Source organism: Symphodus melops (assembly GCF_947650265.1).
Source record: "Symphodus melops genome assembly, chromosome: 13".
NCBI classification, from domain to species: domain Eukaryota; kingdom Metazoa; phylum Chordata; class Actinopteri; order Labriformes; family Labridae; genus Symphodus; species Symphodus melops.
Genome location: NC_136703.1, coordinates 12,507,803 through 12,528,472, shown reverse-complemented (window position 1 = coordinate 12,528,472; position 20,670 = coordinate 12,507,803). Strand labels below are relative to the sequence as shown.

The 20,670-nt window shown below is 42.9% G+C and overlaps 1 protein-coding gene across 2 annotated transcripts in view; it reads left to right on the top strand.

The window, feature by feature from the left end:
- rerea (arginine-glutamic acid dipeptide (RE) repeats a) overlaps positions 1-20,670 on the top strand; it is a 118,661-nt gene that overhangs the window by 14,305 nt on the left and 83,686 nt on the right. For both annotated transcript variants that reach the window (XM_079360568.1, XM_079360567.1), the window contains exon 2: positions 8,651-8,731. The gene's annotated coding sequence lies outside the window, so the exon portion shown is untranslated. The remainder of the gene's footprint in view (positions 1-8,650; positions 8,732-20,670) is intronic.

The window sequence follows — 20,670 nt, the reverse complement described above, 5'->3', positions numbered from 1 at the left end:
CTCCCCCCCTTCCATTCCTGCAGTGATACAAGCAAGATCCCATCCCAGACTCAGCAGCATGACAGCTCCACTGAGCCCCTGCCTCGTTTTAATTGTCCCATGCCCCAGGGGCTGCTGGGAGCTAGCTGGGTGGGGTTGAACATTTTTCTCCGGGGGGGGGGGGGGGTGAGACTCGCTGTGTCAGGTGCAGGGAAGAGAGATGGAGAGGGTGCTGACAAGCCAACCGTGGGGAGCCATTCACTGAGACAGGAGAGGGGAGAGGTTTTATACAATAGGTGACAAAGGAAGCATCCATATCCCCCCCCCCCCCCCCCCCCCCCCCCCCCCCCCCCCCCCCCCCCCCCCCCCCCCCACCCCCCTCAGCTCCACTGTATTCATGGATTATCCAGATGTTTTCAGCAGGTCTATCATCCGACACAACGACGGGGGAATGTGTCCAAAGAGAACAGTGTGCTTTAAGTTTGACGTCAGGAGGAGTTTTTCTCGCTCTGACTGTGAGTGATGAGGATGTGTCTGTGGGTCACATTTAAAACTATGACAGCCTGCCTTACTCGCTCTCCATTTCTTTTCATTCAGCTTTACAGATTAGAGCTTTGATCTAATGAACAATAACTCTCACACATAATAATAATTACGGATGTATGTTTTCAGTCGTTTTGATGCAAGAACAATACGAAACAATGGACGGTTCCTGCTTCCTAGGTGCTGCTATCCTCCTCCTAACAAGTACAGCAACTTACACTCTGATGAGACCCAAAAGCTAATTGATTTGTGTCTCCTTAATATTCCCCACAAAATTAAGAAAATGACCTGTTAATTTGTTGGAGAAGTTTTACCCTTATGTGCCTGTGAAATATAGTTCATTTAGAAGGACTGCAGCAATTTCACACTTGACCTTGTTCCACATATCTGTTGGCTGTTGTTCATGTGGGGCTGCTAATTCCCTTTGATATGCTACCCAGCACAGCCTAATTAATATCTTTTAGACGCCTCCTCCATATTACATCAGTTGCTTTGCAGCATTCCGCCTCAAATTGCCACCCAAAGTGATGTTGTTGCTGTGTTATTATCGCCTCTGTACGTCTTCTGCAGTCACATTTTGCGCTTTGTACTATTTGTTTTCCCAGCCACATGAAAGCTGAGTCAGATGGTGTAGCCTTTTTTTTTTTTTTTTTTTTTTTGCTGAAGCAGACTTTGGATTTGCTGCAGAATACAGTCAAAGCTCTGATTGTGATTCATCATTGCTTTGAGGTGCACATAACAAAATTGCTGTTGAATAAGGAAATTCAAAGGAGAGCGCGTCTCGATGGTAATTTTTGCTTTCCCTGACTATGCAGTATTAGACTAATGTAAAAAAAAGAAGCATGTTGCTCAGGTGATTTGTTATTGTCTCAGATGATTGAACAATAACAATAATAATAATAAAACAAATCTTGAGCCTCAAACATTAAGAATTGGAATCTGTGAAAAATCAGAACAATAGCAGAGTTGTTGTGGGCCGCTGGAATGAGAAGTTGTGCAGCCAAGAGGAAGCTGCGGCACGGTTTTGAGTCTTGCTCTTCCTGTGTCGGTCGCAAGAGACGTCATCCAGCAAGTCACGCCGGGGTCAGAGGCTCTGAAAATAGCCTGAAGGGCATTCAGGCTGCACTGATAGCAAACCTGCTGCTGTTGCACTGTTGGCCTACTGCTGTGCTGCGCTTTGGATCGCTCTGTGATACCTCCCACAGAGCTGGAGGGTGGCCGTCGCACCTCTGGCTCTGCTTTTCACACTTCAACCTGCAAAAGCATGCACATGTACCTGCAGCTATGCACATACATGGTCACTGTCTTCAGGTCTGTTTGTCTTTGCATGCACAGATGGTCACACACAGACCACATTAACCTGTACTGCAAAAAGCCTGTCTCACATACAGGTCGGCTCTTTGCATGGGGTCAGAGTTAACTGCAAATTATTGCCGCCGCCCGGTGACAGATCTCAATGCACTTTGTGTTTACCCACCAACCTGCTCCCCTCCTCCCCTCCCCGCTGGTGGATGAGCGAGACGGCGGCACAGCTGAGAGCACACAGCCATTTTGTAACACCTCAAGGAACCTTCCCTCTCCCTCTGTGTACGAGGAATAGATGAGGTGGTGCCATTAAGTGAATTTTCTGTTATTTCCCCAGGCTCTTAGCTGAAGATGTCAAACCTCAGCCACTGAGGCAGCCAAGGATGACTGCCGACTCAGACAGATGCAAATACACACACACACACACACACACACACACACACATGAAAATGCACTACTCTCTCTGCCACGCACGTGATCAGCTTTCATGCCTCTGTGTAATTTATCAAATTGCATGGGCGTGTGATGAATAGGCTCAGATGTCTAAAGAAAAAAACAAACAAACGTTTATTTAGCATTGGGTCGCCGTTGTGTCCATGTAGCAGATTATGATTTAATTGCAGTATAAATGATAAACATCATATCACAAATATCACATTTTTGGAAAACAATAATCCAGCAGAGTTGTACACACACACGCAGAACCAGCCTGTTAAACTAAAGTGTTCGATCCGGTTTGAATCCGACCTTGTAGTCCCTTTGTCGCTTGTCATTCACCACTCTCCAACCTTATCCCACCACTGTCATAAAGCTAAATAATGTACCTTAAATACAAATTTTAAAAAAAGTGTTCAGTCCTACTTCTTCTTCTACACACCACTATATTCTTACAGTCAGCGTGTGAAATGAGCAAGCAGGCTTAATGCACTCGACATTTTCTCACACAGCCGTTCTGTAGTAGAGGCTGTTTCTCTTCTGGTGATTTGTCACAGTTCCCCCATTGTATTATAGACCAACCTCTCCTTCATACTCCGACCCCCCCTCCTCCTCCTCCTCCTTTTCCTTCCCTCCCTCCTTCTCCCTCACTCCCTAAATCATTTCTTTACGTGTGTGTGGGTGCCCCTTCTCGCTGTGATTCTGATACTTCATAACGGCGGGAGGAAATTGAGCTGACCTTGAGGCGGCCGGCCTCCTTTATAATGCTGATGTATAGCGCTGTGGGCGCAGGCAGCCAGTAAGTGAGAGGCATGTTTTTATTTGCCGGGGAGCAGCGCCCGGTGTCAGGACACATAACAAGGTTCATTTCTCGCCCACTCGAGCTAGCTCGTACGTCGGGGAGCTTAGTGTCAAGTATTCAAGTCCACCAGGTGTGATTTACCTGCATTAGCCTTTGTATGCTGAAATGAGTTGCATCATGCTAGCTAAAGGGTGTTGAAAGCCACACATAGAGTTAACCCCTCTGATAGGTTAGCAGCGTTAGTGTTGCCAATGGCCTCATCTTAAAGTTCAACTGAAGAGGATATACAGGATTGTTCAGTTAGCATTCGGTCAAGCGGTTGAGGTGGGTCGTCATTTTCAAAACAATACACCGTCTTCTTTGACAAACTGGTCCTAGCCTGGCTGTCACTGATGTTATTTGTTCAGTGTACACGCCACACGTTCCTCCTCTCCTCCTCCTCCTCCTCCTCCTCCTCCTCAGCTCAGCAGGGCAATCAGCCTCCCTCCTAACACAATCACGCTGCTCTCAAATTACAGCCGTGATTGAGACCAAGTTGGAGGCAGAAGCGATAAGAGGCCTTATGATTCAAGAATGAAGGCTGTATCCTAGAGGCGGGAACGATACATTAATATCTGTACAATATAAAGATCCTTTTTGGAAAGGTAGGAAAGCCCGAGTCTGTATCCTCTGTGTTCTTCTTACATTGATTCTATCGTCAACTGTGTTTTAGTTATCTTCGTTTGTTTATAGATCAGTTAGTAGTTGCGAAGCTTAAACTTGACATCTTTCTTTTTTTACTAACGTGTATTTTGTCAGTTGATATTTCGATCACATGGTTTACCAAATGTAGGCCCACTTACATGAAACTAATTGACATTAAGCGTAACTTTTTTTTTTCAAGGTTTAATTTGGGGCTTATGAGGTATTTATTGGAGAGACGGGACAGTGGATAGAGTCAGACACTGATGAGGAAGAGAAAGTGTGGGTTTGACGTGCAGAAAAAGGAGCCGCAGATCAAAAGCTCGCAGTGCCCCATTTAAAGTCAATTTCACCAGGAATAACTTCATCAAGTGTCTCCTCCGCAAGAGAGTCCTGGTATTGATCAAAGTCATGTTCAAAAGCATTGCCCACACTTTAATGATAATCCTCCCCTTATGCTTTCATTTCTTGTGATTGCTTTATTCAGCCCATATTATTCCAAATCCAATCTCACCTCATGCTGCTGAAGTCCTAATTATAGGCTCGTGATATCACAATAAATGTGTTGCAGACAGTTCTCAAGTCCACAGCCGCTTTTTTAAAAATGTCATGTAATTAAGCGTTTAGCCAAATGTAGATTGCATTGTTGTCTGTGCAGTCCTTTTCCATCTCTCGAACATCGTAGTCATGTGTGTTAAACCATGCAGCAACAATCTGCCCTTTGCTCGGCGTGTTAGTTTAAACACATTTCTCTTCTCGCTGCTGTGAGTTTTTCCCAGTGACAAGGGCACAATAGAAATAACGAATGCGGGACAAGTGTTCATTTGTTCTGACTTTGTCTGTGCTGTTAAGCAGTCGTTCTAGCCCTCGTTTCGAGTCTTTTGGAGTAATAGTAGTGGCTGTGGTTGACATAAAGATGAGCGGAGGAGGCTCATCATCAGCCCTGCCAATTTGACTAACATCTCATATGGCACAGATCCACTCGCCTAACCTCTCGTCTGGATGCTGCTCTCTGAAAAACAGGCAAGGACCCAATTCATTACCACACATCCAACAGCACATTGACTGTGCGCAAAATATGTTTCAGCGGCTTAACAGTGGCAGACTAATCAATTGATCCAGATTTAGCCGTCCATTGATCTTCACACTTTCCAGGTCCAGATAATACACAGCATGTATGATAATGATATCATTAGCTCCCATAGTGGATCTATTAGGGCTTGTAGTGGGAATGTTCGTTCAAACCACCCAAACCATGCATAGAAACATTTGCACTGCCGAGCGCTGGGAATCTAAATCTGCTTTTGCAAATGCCTCCTCACTTCTCCAAAGTAACAGTCGTGTGGTGGAGAGGCAGATTCGCCCCTGCTGGTGCTGCTGACTGGCATTCTGTGTGTTGATGAATGCTGCAGACTGACAGTTCAATGTGCTTACCTAATAGGAGCTGCTCTGCCGTCACACAGTCGCTCTCTCTCTCTCTCTCTCTCTCTCTCTCTCTCTCTCTCTCTCTCTCTCTCTCTCTCTCTCTCTCTCTCTCTCTCTCTCTGTCTCTCTCTCTCTCTCTCTCTCTCTCTCTCTCTCTCTGTCTCTCTCTCTGTCTCTCTCTCTTTCTCTTTCTCTTTCTCTCTCTCTCTCTCTTTCTCTCTCTCTTTCTCTCTGTCTGTCTCTCTCTCTCTCTCTCTCTCTCCCTCCTTGCTCATAGTTAGGATAGTGTTCCACTTGGCTACACACTGCAGTCTCCACACACTCAAAGGTTAATGGAGCTGCCTCACAGTGCACACTAATCAACAGGTAATTGCTTTAGTTTGGTTTGATAGGTGGCTAAGGTCAGCCATGATGACCAGTGCAGCCATTTTGGATGAGGGAATCCGGTTGCCGCTGTGAGCCAGATACTGTTGCCAAGCTGACTAGAGGTGAAGATTGTACATAATGTTCCACCATCTTCAAAGTATTGTGTCCTGTCCAGTTACAGATTGCAAATACTGCAATGACAATATGATGTGAAATAAACAAATATGTAGCTGATGTAACATGTTTTTATTTGCGTTTGGCATGTTTAACACACTACCACTGTTTGTAACGTTTCTGAATCCAGAATCATTTCAAAAAAGCAGAAGTGCTCCTTTTTTTTTTGTTTTTTTTACCTTTATGGTTTGTTTTTTTTTGGATCAGATTTTTTACACTCCTCTCTTCCTCCTCATCCTTTTGGCCACCTCGGCAGTTACCATCCCCAACCAAAACCTGTTAATCTAAAGAAAACAGACAGCCTGACGAAACGCTCACAAGCTGAGTGCAAAAACAACAACAAAAAAAAGACACGTTTTTTTAATTATGTATTCATTTTTAGGGTTTTCATCTGTGCAGCAGAATCAAATACGTTTTTTTTTATTTAATCCGGCTTTAAACTATATAATCACCGGGAATCATTATATTTTTAGGCCGATAGAATACCTATTATAAATGCTGAAGCTTATTAAGTCATATTTTCATCCCAAAGTTGCCATGAACTAAAGAGAGTGAATCCATTAATCAAAAATTTCTCATAAACACAGTGAGTGGACACCTTCCTCTTCAGTTTGTAAAGATGTAACAGAGGTATCGATGGGATCTTTACCTGTATAGAGGAGCAGGGTTTCACTTTCAGCCGGAGATTTTAGGACCGCTGGGTCAAAAAGTTGTCATTGGAGCTGAGCCGAATTTGTGTGTGTGTGTGTGTGTGAGGGAGATTTAATATGCATATGAGTGAGAGCAGGGCAGCTAAAAGAAGGAAAGGGCCACTCTGTCTTTGTCATCATCCCCATCGGTCCGCTGTGCTCACATATAATAACACTCAACTGGCAGAGCATGGAAGTGATCTTTCACATGAGCTCACAAACTAGCATATAAGAATGGACATTTCTAGGCCCGTTGAGTTTGTTTTAGTTGCTCTGTTGTGACTGTTCGGAGAGACTCGATGGGATGGACAGTTTGTCAGAGGGATGAGGGTGCATGCCTTGTGTAATTTGGAAATGTGACTTTTTGAAGAAAAATCAAGAGATGGGTTAGTCACAGACAGATTTTAGTTGTTAAAAAAAAAAAAAAAACGCTCGCCACATTGTCTGAACTGAAAATCCCAAAGGTACCGAAGGATCAGAGAATCAATGAGAGCTATTCATACATGGATCTAATCCCCAGATTTAAGGCCATTTAATCTGTGGTTATGGCACCGCTCTGATGGCTCTAATGCCGTCAAGCAGATGTCTCAGCTCAGCCGTCCAGGTTAGGCTGCACCTGGTGACACTGGTTTACCCAACATGCATTGCATCTCCTCCTCTGGTGGCAGCTTCTAATAGAAAACATGCATTATAGTTTTGTGGTGCATCTATGGGGGGGAAAAAAAAATCATGGCAAACGTCAACATCAAACATCTGTGGTCTCTAAATCTCCTTTGGTTTTTATGGCTTTACATATTATGTGCTTATCTGGATGGCTGTTCTGTGTGTTTGTGCTATTTATGACACTTGAGCCTGCTTGCTGTGCTCTTGAGCAGCGGCTGAGATTGCATGAATTGAAATGTTTGGATTTTTATTCATCGCATACTCTGCGTGATTTTCCGATTTCAAACGGAAACAGACCATTTCTCATCAAAATGCGAACCCAATTCTACAGGCGTGTTGCATCAGACGGAGGCAGGAATAATAAAAACACAGGACATGTTTTCTTTTTGTACATCTTGTAAATACGTTTCCTTGTTTTGTACAAGCTTTGCTGTCAATATATAATTGGGCCTAGGCACACTGTTTTTCTTTTTTTGAGGAAAAATATCTCCCAGAAAATCGTGCACATATTCCTCTGACATCGCCCTACATGTTCATTAGTTGCTTTTCCTTTTATTTCCCTTGACAGAGACAGACCTAACTGATGATGCAAAAAAACAACAACACATGGCTCTTTTTTTTTTAAATTCTAAACTATGTTCAGCATTCTTTCAAAAGCGTCCTCATGATATTTTATTTCTCATTTCATCTCCTAAAATTAAGTAACACAAACTAAAGAATTAATTGATAAACTAGGGCAACAGTTCCTTAAAATAATGACACCAAGTCACTATCTTTTAATTAGTGAGTTGGGGAAAATGATTTGATTAAATTAGTGTGTGTGTGTGTGTGTGTGTGTGTGTGTGTGTGTGTGTGTGTGTGTGTGTGTGTGTGTGTGTGTGTGTGTGTGTGTGTGTGTGTGTGTGTGTGTGTGTGTGTGTGTGTGTGTGTGTGTGTGTGTGTGTGTGTGTGTGTGTGTGTGTGTGTGTGTGTGTGTGTGTGTGTGTGTGTGTGTGTGTGTGTGTGTGTGTGTGTGTGTGTGTGTGTGTGTGAGAGGTGTTAGAGAGAGTAAATGCAGGGAACCTCTGTGTGCGGATGCTGAATGTGAAATGTCAATGTTATTGAACAGGTGCTGCGAGGCAGAGCTGTGATGTTTTTATTTCCAAGCTCTTGTCAGGCAAGGCAGAGAGGGGAGGGCTCTTGGGATAATGGAGGAGGTGCAGGGCTGGGGGACTGTACGTGTGTGTGCACATGCATGTGTGTGTCTGTATTTTACTGTGTGTGTGTGGCAGGTATAAGTGCCTCGATCTGCTTGCACCCAGAGAGGTTTATTGAGAGGAGTGAAATGAATACGGCTTAGAATAAATGCTCACAATCTCATCAAGAAGAATACGCAGTGCACATTGAATGGTGTAATTTTTCTGTGCGCACCTGTGTTTTTCAGTGTCTACATTCACCATGTGCTCAACATGATGTTAAATATTGCAGCCATCTTCAGCCATGCATACACCTCTGCTGTCAAGCTGTTATCACCTTGTTTGTTCCATTTACACACCATTCATGTTTTTTTTCCCTTGTCCTCTGTGTCTGTCTGTTTTTGTCCCCTCAGTTCTTCTCTTGCAGACTGTCGTTGTGTCAATACTTGTTGAGAGGAAATGTGGCAGTGAGCTAGGAGGTGAATGCAGTCAAGGTTAGTCAACAATGTTTTGTGACACTGGAGCACTGACTAACACAGTAGGGTTTGTTTTATTTATTATTATTATTTATTTTTTTATCTCTGCACTTACCCCCTCCCCCCCCCCCAAAAAAATGTTTCTATTCCTGCCCCAACTGGTGTTCTCCCTCAGCCATATTCTTCTCTCCATCATCATCCTTTCATACTTGATCATCTTCTATGCTGTCCTCCTCCCTCTTGAACAATCCCTCCTTGCCACTTGCTGTCTCCTCGGAAGACTATGCTTGAGTCTGCCACCAATCATTCAATCCTAATCTGCTAACTCATGCTAACACATTTCTTAGTTTTGGTTTGGAATCCCCATTAATTGCAAAATCTCAGTAGTAAATCAGAATTAATCACATTTTAAGTTGCGTTTGAAATGTCATTATTTCCCTCCTAAAAATGTTCTAGGGTTTTATTTTAAATGTCTGAAGCTGAGGAAACTTGATTTTTTTTTTTTTTTTTTTTTTTTAATTCAACCCTGCTTTTATTTTGAAATAAAGTAATGCACCTCTGGTAGGATCAAAGATGAACTAAACCACGGAAAAAGAAACTCCTGATGGTTCAAAAAACAAAATGAAAACGGATAAATGAAATGGTAACATGTTTGATGTCACAACGTGGATTTGACTTTTGACTTGTCAACCGAGCTGTTGAAAAAAACAATGTTGAGAGTGAAATGAGACATCCAAAGATGCAGCTGTGTTTTTCTTTTCCATCACTGTGACTATAGGGAGACGCTGCGGAGGCTTATACACGGTGCGCCTAAAGGGATAAAATAGCATGCGGTTAATGGCGATTTAAAATTTAATTTTTGTATGTTATTTATGAGACAGTCCTCGTTTGGTGCATCATTTTCTGGCTGCCCCTTTAAAAATCTTCTATTTAATCATTAGGCAAGACGAGCCTTATTTGCCTCTCAATTTTTCTGTTAAATCTTTGAACTTGTTTTTTTTTTTTTTTTTTTTTTTTTGCTGCTTCATAGTACCCAGAGTAATGCCTAAAAAATGGCATGACAAGCTGTCAGCTGAAAGATGAACAATCCACAGAGATCTGCCTCTCTCCAATCGCATCAGTCATAATAAGTAGAGCAGATACAAACATTGAATTAGGCAGTTAAATGTAAAGAAAATAAATAAAAATAACCAGGAGGGACTTTTAGCCTTCTGCGTCTATTAGTTTGTAGAGGCCCAGCTTGTTTTTTTTGATTGATATCCTCAGTGATCATCATGAATACTGTGACAATGAGTACATTAAAAAAAAAATGAAGTTGTTGAAATTAGTGTATTTACCAGACAAGTGCAATTCAGTTTGGTTAAATTCTGATTTTAGTACAACCTTGAACCTTGTTTTCTTTTCTTTTTTTAATAATCACAGAAATGCCTTTTCTTTCTGTTGCATGCAGATTTAGTGCAGTGCCGCCTAGCACATTCACTTCTTAAACCACTAACCTGCCATTGATCTTTTACTTCTGATAATGTGTTGCTCTGACTTTTAATTCCAATGAAAGTTTGTTAAAAGGCGATTACGGTGTTGCCATTTCTACTGCCCTCTCCATTCATTAAAAAAAAAAAAAAAGAAGTGCAAGAGTGAGCATAGGCCTATCTGACTTTCCACAACAGCAGTGGAGAAGTCAGTTTAGATATGGAGGGGGCTGCAGTTCAAAGTGGACTGGCAGGTTACTTAATGAGTTTGGTAATTGGCTTGCTGTGGCCTCCGCCGTATCCATACCCTCCTGCTGCTGATGTGTGCAGGAACAGAAAGAGCGATGGCTTTGCGCTACCTTCTTCCTTCCCTCACTCCACCCATCCATCGTTTCCTCCATCTTTTCAACCATTCCCAGTCCAAGAGCCGCTACAACAAGCCTCCTCTGTCCGCACCCCTTTGCTGCTTTGGTAGAGACAGTTAGCATGCTGCATGTTAGCTTCCCACTCTGCTCGTTATGGAATTTCAACTGTGTCACTTAATCTCTCATTTCCCCTGTCTCTCCCACTATCTTTTCCTTACACACACACGCACACACACAAACGCACATCTATTACATGTTAGATCCTTCATGCATTATGTAGAGTATGTGCATCCAAACAAGCAATTTGCAGAATTTCCAGCTCACCACTTCGGAGCAGTAATTCTGTGTCCACAGCAGCAGCATAATGAGAAACACACTGCTATGCTCAGTTGATTCACAAGTCCAAACAATAAAGACAAAGAGTAGCCGGCATGCTATGTTATCATAAATGACACCTAACATATTACTCTCAGATTTCAGCAAATTATCTCTTCAACAGCGACATCAAAGGGACGGCGATTCTTCTTTTTATCACTGCTGTTGTGATAATGTGTGGTATTATAAGAAAGGGAGGTTTTCCTCTGTTACTGCGAGTAACGATGTGAACCACGACACCTTTTGAATCGATTTTTGACTGCAGCACGATTAATCTTTAGATGCCTAATTATTGAATTTAAATGAACAATCCACGCACACTTTAAATGTAAATACTGTCAAGAACTACCTCATGTACATGAACCACAAAACTTTAGCATCTTTTACACTAGTCACTACTGCACTCTTATTTACTCTTGGGCACATTAGTCTTTGTTATGATGTTTATTGTGGATATTTAGTGTTATACCTATATGAGCGCACAGTTCATCAAAGTTAAATTCCTTGTGTGTGTGTGTAAGCATACCTGGCCTATAAAGCTGATTCTGATTCTGGTAGGAAAAAAAGCAGCAGCAGCACTGGGTTTATGTTTCATCACACATTGCTCATTGTATACATATTTAATTACAGTAATAAAAGTTTAGCAAAAAACTCCAAGTGACCTTCATGGTTTAAGTGTAATTGAGAGAGAGGTATGTTTTTTGTTTTAGTGTGGATTGTTTATTGGTCATAAGCCCCCAGATTTAGTACCTTCTGGGATCTGCTCCAGTGAGGCTAAGCTAATGTATATATACCAGCTAATGAGCGAGCTTCCCACCTTCCTACCTATTTTCATTTTGTACCTTTACAATGGCATAAATCGTGCATGCATTACAAAATGCAGCCAGCTCCAGTTGCAGACTGCTGCCAAGCTTTTTATCTACTCCCACAGTAGACCGGTGGATTGTGAGCACTGCATGGGTTGGAAAGGCCAAAGCACAGCTAAGTGGCTCCTCTTGACCTCAGCACTGATCTCCAAACTGTCTCCTCCGACTGCACACAGACAATTTTTTTTATTTTTTTTATACCCATTCGTTCCCACAAAAACAGTCTAATCTCCTAACACAGCCTTCGACACCCTGTTTGTGGGCGCCGTCTCTTTGAATAACACATCCTTATTCTCACCGCACCCACCACTGACACACTGACTGTACGTTCGCCTGTGAGATTTCTCCTCTTTGCTATTATGCGTGCAAAATTGGAGGGAAAAGAAAAAAAAAAGGGAATGTGAGGAGAGTGAATTGGAAATATTCAAGACGTGAGAACAAGCCGAGAATCTTGTTCCTCCGACCTATAATGGACGTGCTTATTCTAGTTATCACTATCAGTAAACTAGATAGCTAAATCATTAGCTTACACACTGAGAGCAGCAGAGTGTGACCAGAGGAGAATAATTGATTTCTGAAGAAGCATCCAAGAGAAACAAAGATGCTGCTTTGTGGCCATTGCACCATATTGAGAGTCTTAATATCTATGCAATGAATTATAGTGGAGGGAGGTTTTTCTGTTTTGTGTTAAACACCATGAGCCAACATTCCCCCACCTCCTCTCTCAGCACAGCAACAGCGTTAAAGCTGCACCTACCCTCACTGTCCATAGGGTGGCAGTGTGTGGGGGCGAGACAGCCATGTGCTCTGTGTGAAATGGAGCAGTCACTGGCTATTTGAGAAGATTAGCTGTGAGACAGCAACCACACAGGAATCACACGCCCCAACCGTCAATCTATCTCTCGCTCTCTTTTCAGTAACACTGACCCTCTTTAAAGTCTCACACGCTGCTGGATATCCATAACTGCATCCTGAGCTAAAGACGTTTAAAACACATGTTTGGTTATCTTGCCCCGTCTTTGTTCACAAAAGGGATTTGCCTGAAATGTAAACTTCCTCTTTTTCACCACAGCTCTGTGCATGCACTGCGTCTCTCTGGGGCCCTCCTGGAATTACAGTCTCATTCCTGAGTCTGTCCTCGAAGCAGCCGTGGCGCACTGAACTGCTCTTTTATTCACATGAATGAGGCCCTGTTTGGCCCCCGAGAATCAGACAGACATAGACGGTTCATGTGAGCGCTTAAAGAATGTGGAAAATCAGGGAGCTTAGTGAAATACGCATTGAAGGTGTTACCAATGTGTATTTATCTGTATCTTGTCACTTCCTTTGTTTGTTAGTTCATAACCAGGCAGAGTAGTACATTGATTACTTTCTAGTTCGTAAGCTTTACACAGTCATCTTTTTTTTTTCTTTTTTCAAGCAGCTGTGATCCAATGCAAACTGTCGACCTTATTTTAAGAACACCGAATATGAGCTTCTGTTTGAAACCTGTTTGTTTCCTGCTCGTGCACATCAATGAGCAAATCAGGTTTTGCTGTCTTCCTAAAGAAATAAAACACTGATGCTGCCTACTTCCTCACACTTGATCACTTTGCCTGCCAGGTGGCATCTCCCTCCATCTGGAATAAGATTAACTTACTTCAGATTTTTTGTTCTGTTTCAATGCAATAGCTCTACCAAATGGCTGCTGCGAGCAAGTTTCACTCTCTTGAGTAGCTTGTGTAGTTTGGCAGAGAGATTAGACATATGTAGCCTACAAGTGTCTTGGTTTTCAGAGTGTTGCAAGGCTGCCAAATGTGACTGTGAATAGCTATGTAAACAAGATAGCTATGTGAGGCTAGCCCATGCACTCATTGCCTTAAGTGAAGCACCATTCCTTATAGCTCCTCTCACATTTGTACGACTCTGTCAATGATGGCAAATAAAGGGCTCGCTAGGTCGCAGCTGAATTACTAGCTGCCTGTTTGGATTGTCTCCAAAGGGTATCTTTGATAGATCCGTTTCATGTGGGGAGAAAAGTGCAGTGGTATTTGGAAAGTGTAGCATAGGTTTTATCTGACGTGGTGTTTCTCAAAAAAAAAAAGAAAAAAAGATGTGACTCTTTTCCACACGCGTTTAGTTAATCATATTTTGCTAAGTAATTTCCTTGAGTTACTTTGTGGGGAGATTGGAGAGGATTATTGTATTGCTTCCCCCTCACTTAACCACCCCTCCAGGCAAGATTTGTTTTAATTAATCATGTAAGAACCTATATTCCCTTTGGATTCCCCAAACTTGTGAAGTGCTTTCTTAAGAATCCACAAAAGCTGAAAGGGGCAATGAATGATTTGAAGTCGTTTTTTTTTTTTTTTTTTTTGCTGCTAGCCTGCCGGCAGAGTTGGGTGGAGTTTGTGGGGCTATCAGCACTTGCCGTCAGCATGAGGAGCGGTAACTTGAGGCAGCAGTCACACAGAGTCTTTGTTCTTTATGGATTTAGTACGTGTTGCAAAGAGAGACTCGCTGCTTTAAAGCCTTCATCTTGAAACGCTCTGATCAAGTTTCTAATATGAGAAGAACAGATCCTGCAGATATAACCAGCCTGAAAAAAAAAAAAAAAAGGTTTTAAAATGGTCTCAAGGATCAATCTAGCACATCCGTTTTTTTCACTCTCTCCACATATTATGTTTTGGCAGCAGGGAAGTTAGCTTGTTACACAGCTGAGATTTAGTCATGTGTTAAAGTCGAATCTCTGAAGTACACCCCCGCTGCCACAGCCACAACCTAACCCTCCTCTTGGTTTACAAGTCTGTTTTCTTCTCTCAATCCCTTTTTTTCCCCTGCTTCAAATTGTCTGCTCATCCCTGGTGAATGTATTAAATGAAGTTACTAGATATGAGTTCTTAAGAGGCCAGGGCCTCTGAGGCTTGCCAAGTCTCTCACAGGCTTGGCTCAGTCATCCATGTCACTTTTTTTGTTGTTTCAGCTACTGGCTGACTTAACTTGTATTGCCAAGCACATTCTCTCCATGTGGCTCTCTCCCTCTCGCTCTCTCGATGTTTGCTGCCTCTGAGTGGCTTGTTTTTCTCCAGTGTGGGGAAATCAGGCTAAAGCAAACAGTGTGTGTCAGCCACAGCTTTTGTTAAGTATTCATTTTTAATGAGCGTAAGTGGCTACAGAATCCTATAAACCATAAATGGAGTAGTCAGACAGGGAGGGAGGAAAGGGGTGGGGGCATGTTGGCCTTGGATTCAGAGGCAGTCTTTCAAGCTTTTTGTTTAGTAACACTTGTACTAATTATGTTTGATGTGGAAGAAGAAAACACATTACAGAATAGTAGTTTGTGCTGCCTTTTTTCCCCCCTCCACACACGCCCCCTCTGGATTTGTTATCTCTTGCAAGGAATTATTCTGCTTTAATAATCTTAAGGGGGGGGGAAAGGAAAAAAAAGAAAGAAAGGGTGTCAGGAAAAAACAGTGTAATATTTCTCTTTCGAGCAGCCGCAGCTCTGTTGGATTTCATTTCCTCAACCAAAAAAAAAAGATGCCGTTTTTCTTCTGTTGGTATCGAAAGCATAGCTGTAGGAAGGGGGTGTTATGGGAAAAAAAGGTATTGTGACGGCCGTTTGAATGCTGAACAGAATTGAATAGACACAGTCAGCTTCCCAGATACATGCTTAGGCCTGTAGAATGTGGAGTGCTTTGCTTGTAACTGCACCGGTTGTCTCCTTTCATTATCGGTTAATGGTGCCCAACTTGACAGAGCCATGTGATAAACAGTGGAGCTGTGAAATCCTGGAGGTGGAGTTCTCGTCGTCCTGATAATGGGATCTCATCTGCCGGGGAGGGGAGAGCCCAGCCCCGTCAGCCAATCCAGCTTTGCTCTTCAGTGTCTTCACTGAGATCTCTCCCTCCTGTGCTTTCCTGGCCTCGACATAAGCCCTACAAACCAACAGACAATGTTGACGGGTTTCTTCTTAACACACGGAGAATCCTTTTTCAGAGCTTGAAAATGAATTATATTCTCTTTTCCTGCGCATCAGAAACAGAAGGACATGCATTCACGTCTGCGTATTAATCTTAGAGCCACTGAATGTTTGTATAACTCAGGGTTGAAGGCAGGCAGTGTGTGTGCCTCTGTGTGCAAATATCATAAACATTGACCTTGTGAAATGTATACATACAGTGATAAGGGAGGTGCTGTGGTGTTAGGTTACCCTTGGGGGGGGGGGGGGGGGGGGGACTTCTTAAGACAGTCACATAAGGAGTGGGGGGAAAAAGGTTTTACCAGCACTCTGTTGTAAAGCAGAGACTCCCTGCACCTTCTCCCCCCATTTCCCCCCTCGTGCTATTGAAACCAAGACGACCAACATGGTTTGCAGCACAATGAAGGACCCCTTGCACACCACCCTCAACTCAATTGCTATTGATCGTCTCTGCCTGTCTCTCCTGCTGCCGGTGTCGAGCTTTAGTGCAAAGAAGAAGAAAAAAAAGCCCAACGTGCAAACTATTTGCTAAGTTAATTGGATTTTGACAGTGATCCAATATCATGTTTAAGACAATGAAAATGTGTCAAGGCCGCTCAGTGGAACGGAAATTACCCGATTAATTTACGATTTAATGCGGTCCATCTTTGTTTTCCCCTTCCTCTAACGTGTGGCTGAGATGATGGTCAGATTTTTGGGGGGTATTTAAAGCCTTATTACAAAGAGAAATTAGATTGTATTTTTTCTCTATCAGTAAATTGCACAAAATTAGGGAGACAACTTGAAAAGTAACCAGAATTACATTTGATGTGATGTGCATAGAGCTAGACATTAAACCCCCTCCCCACCCAACCCTGAGTATTGCTAATGGACTATTCACATTATCATCCATGCTTGTTTCTGCCTTTTTAATGGGTGGGGTGACTAATTAATTCATTATCCAAAAATGCAAATGAGCTACACAAGCCTGAGCAGCATTCAGATTTTTCCCCTGGTGTATTTTTCCAGCAGATTAATTTACCACTGTTTTTTTAGACCTGTATTCTTAACATACATTTCTCCGTTTCTTCTTTATACGTCATTCCTGTGGGCTATTGTGCAGATATTACATGTAGGCTATTGAGCCGTTATTCAACATGCACATCTACTACTACTATAGCTTTCTTTCATTGTGCCGCTTTTGTGTTTCACTCACATTCCCATAAGTGTAACCATTGATCGGTTGCTGCTGATGGTCCGTCGGGCCACTCTGGCTGCTGTCGGGCATCTCCCTACCTATTGCAGTCGCAAACACACAAACACACTGAGCACACAGCGTTGTCCCTACGGGGCTGCCATCAATCAACAACCCATCGACCCCCCTCCCCCCAAAAAAAACCACCTACACTCTTTAATTCTTATGATTATTTTAATCCAGTCCATGTTTTTGTCTCGCTCTTTTTCTCCTTTTTCTGAGTGTGGTCGGGGTAATTCTCCTTCACTAGTGTCTGGATAAAGAAAGACTAGGTCAGCCATGTGGATGCGTCTGTTGAACAGCTGAACAGGAGGAGGAGGGAGAGGGGGGTTTACAGAGACGGAGGGAGCGATAGGGGGAGCGTGGTGAGTGTGTGTGTGTGCATTAGGAAAGAGAGAAGGAGAGAAGAGGGGGGAGAGAGAGAGCGCGCGCGTGTGTGGAAAAAGGAAGCGGAGCCTGTAAACGGCGAACTCGCTGGTTTCCTACCCCTCGAAACAACTACCAGCGCTGTGTTACTTTTCATGTGGACACTTACCATCGACAGCAACAACAACACGGTTTTAAAGGACTAAAGGAGACGTTTCGAGGGCACGTTATAGTGCATTTTTTTCTCGACGTGAACAGTCCATCAATAAAGTGCAACCGTCTTTTGTTGAAGCAAGTGCTCGCCCGAGCCTCTCCGTGCGGCGGGTTTATCAAACAAACCGGGAGGTGTAGTGACGAAAAAAGTGTCCTTGTTCGCGTCGTTTCCTCCCCCGGTTCTTAGATTTGGCCCAGCTGGAGGGTCAACCTGGGAAAGAATCGCGTTTTCAACTTGTTTGTAGCAGTCTTTGGACTTCAAGAATCACCAGACTGGCGGGTGAGTTGTTTAATACAAAAAAAAAAAGAAAAAAAAGCAAGAGGTTGTGGTTTGAGGAGGGAGGAGGGGTGTCGGAGACGTGTGGGGGTGTATGTGTGATTAAAATACGGTATTCGGGTATTATTGTTGCATTCAACCAGCTGTTACGTAGACTTTGACTTACAAGTATTCACATTGTGTTTATACATGGAGTTGGAAGCGTGCGTGACCTCGAGTCAAATGTTTGTGAGTGTTCCGGCGAGCTCAAAGTTGGCTGCATTGTTGTAAAACTTGGCTCTGCTTGGACTGTGCAGCAGACCCTCCAATAGCCTCCATGACCTAGCCTGCCTGTGACAGGGTTTAAGCTAGCTAATGGTTTTAAGGTGGCAATAATGAAGTAAACACAAGGAGAGCTTAATGGCAACCTTGCTCCCCAAGAGAAAAATGCACTGAAGATGGAAAACAAAAGTTGTGCCTGACTGTATGTGTGCTATCAAACACTTTAAAGTTAGAACAAGTTGTATTAATGAATTATAAATGTGGGATAGTTTTATTAATTATATTCTGTTGGATTTACAGGCATGCTTCTTTCATGAATTGTTTATTGGACTGTCACAATGGAATCTACGAGTTTATTTCTTTAAAGGGCTTTTGAACTATGTGTGGGAGACACAGTAGGTTGAACCAGTTGAAAACTGTTGAAGGGCCACCGAATTAACTTGACTTCCCCCTTCAGCACCCTAGAGGCTATGAACTCTGGCCCAAGCACATGCACCTCTCACTTGGGGGGGGGGGGGGGGGGGGGGTGTTGCTGTGCCTGTTGTTTAAAAAGAGCAGGAGGGGGGTGACGGGTGGGCTGTGTGTGTGTTCAGGAGGTGAGGGGGACAGCTTAGGATTTGAAATCAGACTACAGATATTTGTCTGAAAGGCAGCTTATCTAATGTTTTCCAGTTATTGTGTGGGGGCGGGGGGGCTTTTTTTTTAAAGACTTAAATTACTTTTGAAATTGGTCATAGTAAGTTTTCATGTGACTCCAGTCAGAAGCTGGATCCGCAGGGGATGTGGTCACATAAGCACAAAGAAGCTTCAACCCTGAAAAAAGATTCAAACCGAGGAAGGAGGTTTAAGGGGGGGGCACTGATTGTCTTCAAATCTCTGCCACAATCCCTTCCTGAAATCCTCTCTGCTGCTGCTTTTCTCACTCATGGAGTCAGATGTTGCGTTGCTAATTTTAAGGAGCCGATCTCTATCATTCCCAGCTTCCTGTAGCGTTTTTTTGTACCCTGTGCTAACTGAGGAGTGACCTCTAGCTTAATGATTCAGAAGTGATTAATCTACTTTCTACATGTATGGCACAGACACTGCGGTTAAAGGATGATTGTTTTCGACAACTATGACATTTTAATCCACATGAATATAGGCTTAACAAGCACCTCATAAACACCTCGACAAATGACTCGTTTGTGTTCAAGTACTTGTCGATAAGTGTGAATCTTGTTTTGATTGTGGACATTTGCTCGCTCCGTTTTTAAAGGTGTTCAAATGTGGATACGTTCAGACGTACTCGATTATTCTACTTTTTGACAAAGATTGTCTGTAGTGTTTCTGTCATTCGACTCGGCCTCTCTGATAATCTTAGAAGGCAGTCGCATCTGGTTTAGATATCATTAAGATTAAGAGATGGAGGGGGATTTCCCCACAAAAAGAGCCTTGTCTCTATATTAAGACTCATCATGTGATGTTACACTCATTAGTAGTGTGAGCAGAAACTGGTTTACTTGAGCATAAAGATGGCATTTTTGTTTGTATACCCGCTGGGATTCACCAAAACACCATTTTTAATTCACAATGAATTTTAAAAGATCCATAAAACGACACAAGCAAATGTAAAAGTCATGTGACATTACACCCTACCTGGAAAGCGATGAAATAGTGCACATGATCCGACTGTTCTGTCACCATAAACACGTGAGTTTCTGACAGACCTCGAGCAGGTGACGCGTCCTAAATGATATCAAAGCTCTCTTAAATTGACATTTATAAACTGCAATAGATTATCTTGCTTACTGTTACAACAGCATTGCAACATATTGAAGTGAAGTCCATACATAGCAGCATAGTATCATTAGGTTCTTGCCATATTCCTTCTTTCTTCGCTTCAAAGTTTTCGTCCCCCATAGAGCATAAATATTTGTGTCTGTTTTGTGGTCTTGAGTCAAGGGATGATTGTTCCTTTTATTAAAATGATTTAGCCGCTCTGTGATATGGAAACCATGTGACAGAAGTATTTTGGTTTCGTGGCTAACTTGCAATCACAGCCTCAGTCTGCAGTGTCATGTGGGAAAAATTGCCTTGGGTGTCTCTCAGAAACACATTTCGAAATGGCCTCTTCTTCACCTCCCCGGAGAATAAAGGATAACCGTTTAGTTTCGCTACTTGTGGATTGGATGGCGGACGGAGTCGGCCCAGTAGTACGCAAAGTTTTTTATGAAGTATTGGGTTTCCGATGAGACTGTAGCTGCATTCATCTTAATCAAGTACAAGTACTATTGAGCAAAGAGCATATGCCACATCTTCTTCATTTGCAGAGCTTCCAGCCATTATTTGACTGGAGGAAATTAAATCTGATGTTCAATTTGATCTTAACCCCGAGTCTGCAGCATGTGTTGTTGATTCTTGTAAACCGAGGGAAGCGTAGAAGCAGTGCGACTCACAAACACAAGTCTCACCGCTGACGAGGTAGAAATCTGGTAAAGATTCAGCTCACACGCGCGGATGAGTGTCACCTCTGAGGAATCCGACGGGCGATATCCGCATCAAAAGAGGCTGTTTCCGACCATACACAGAGA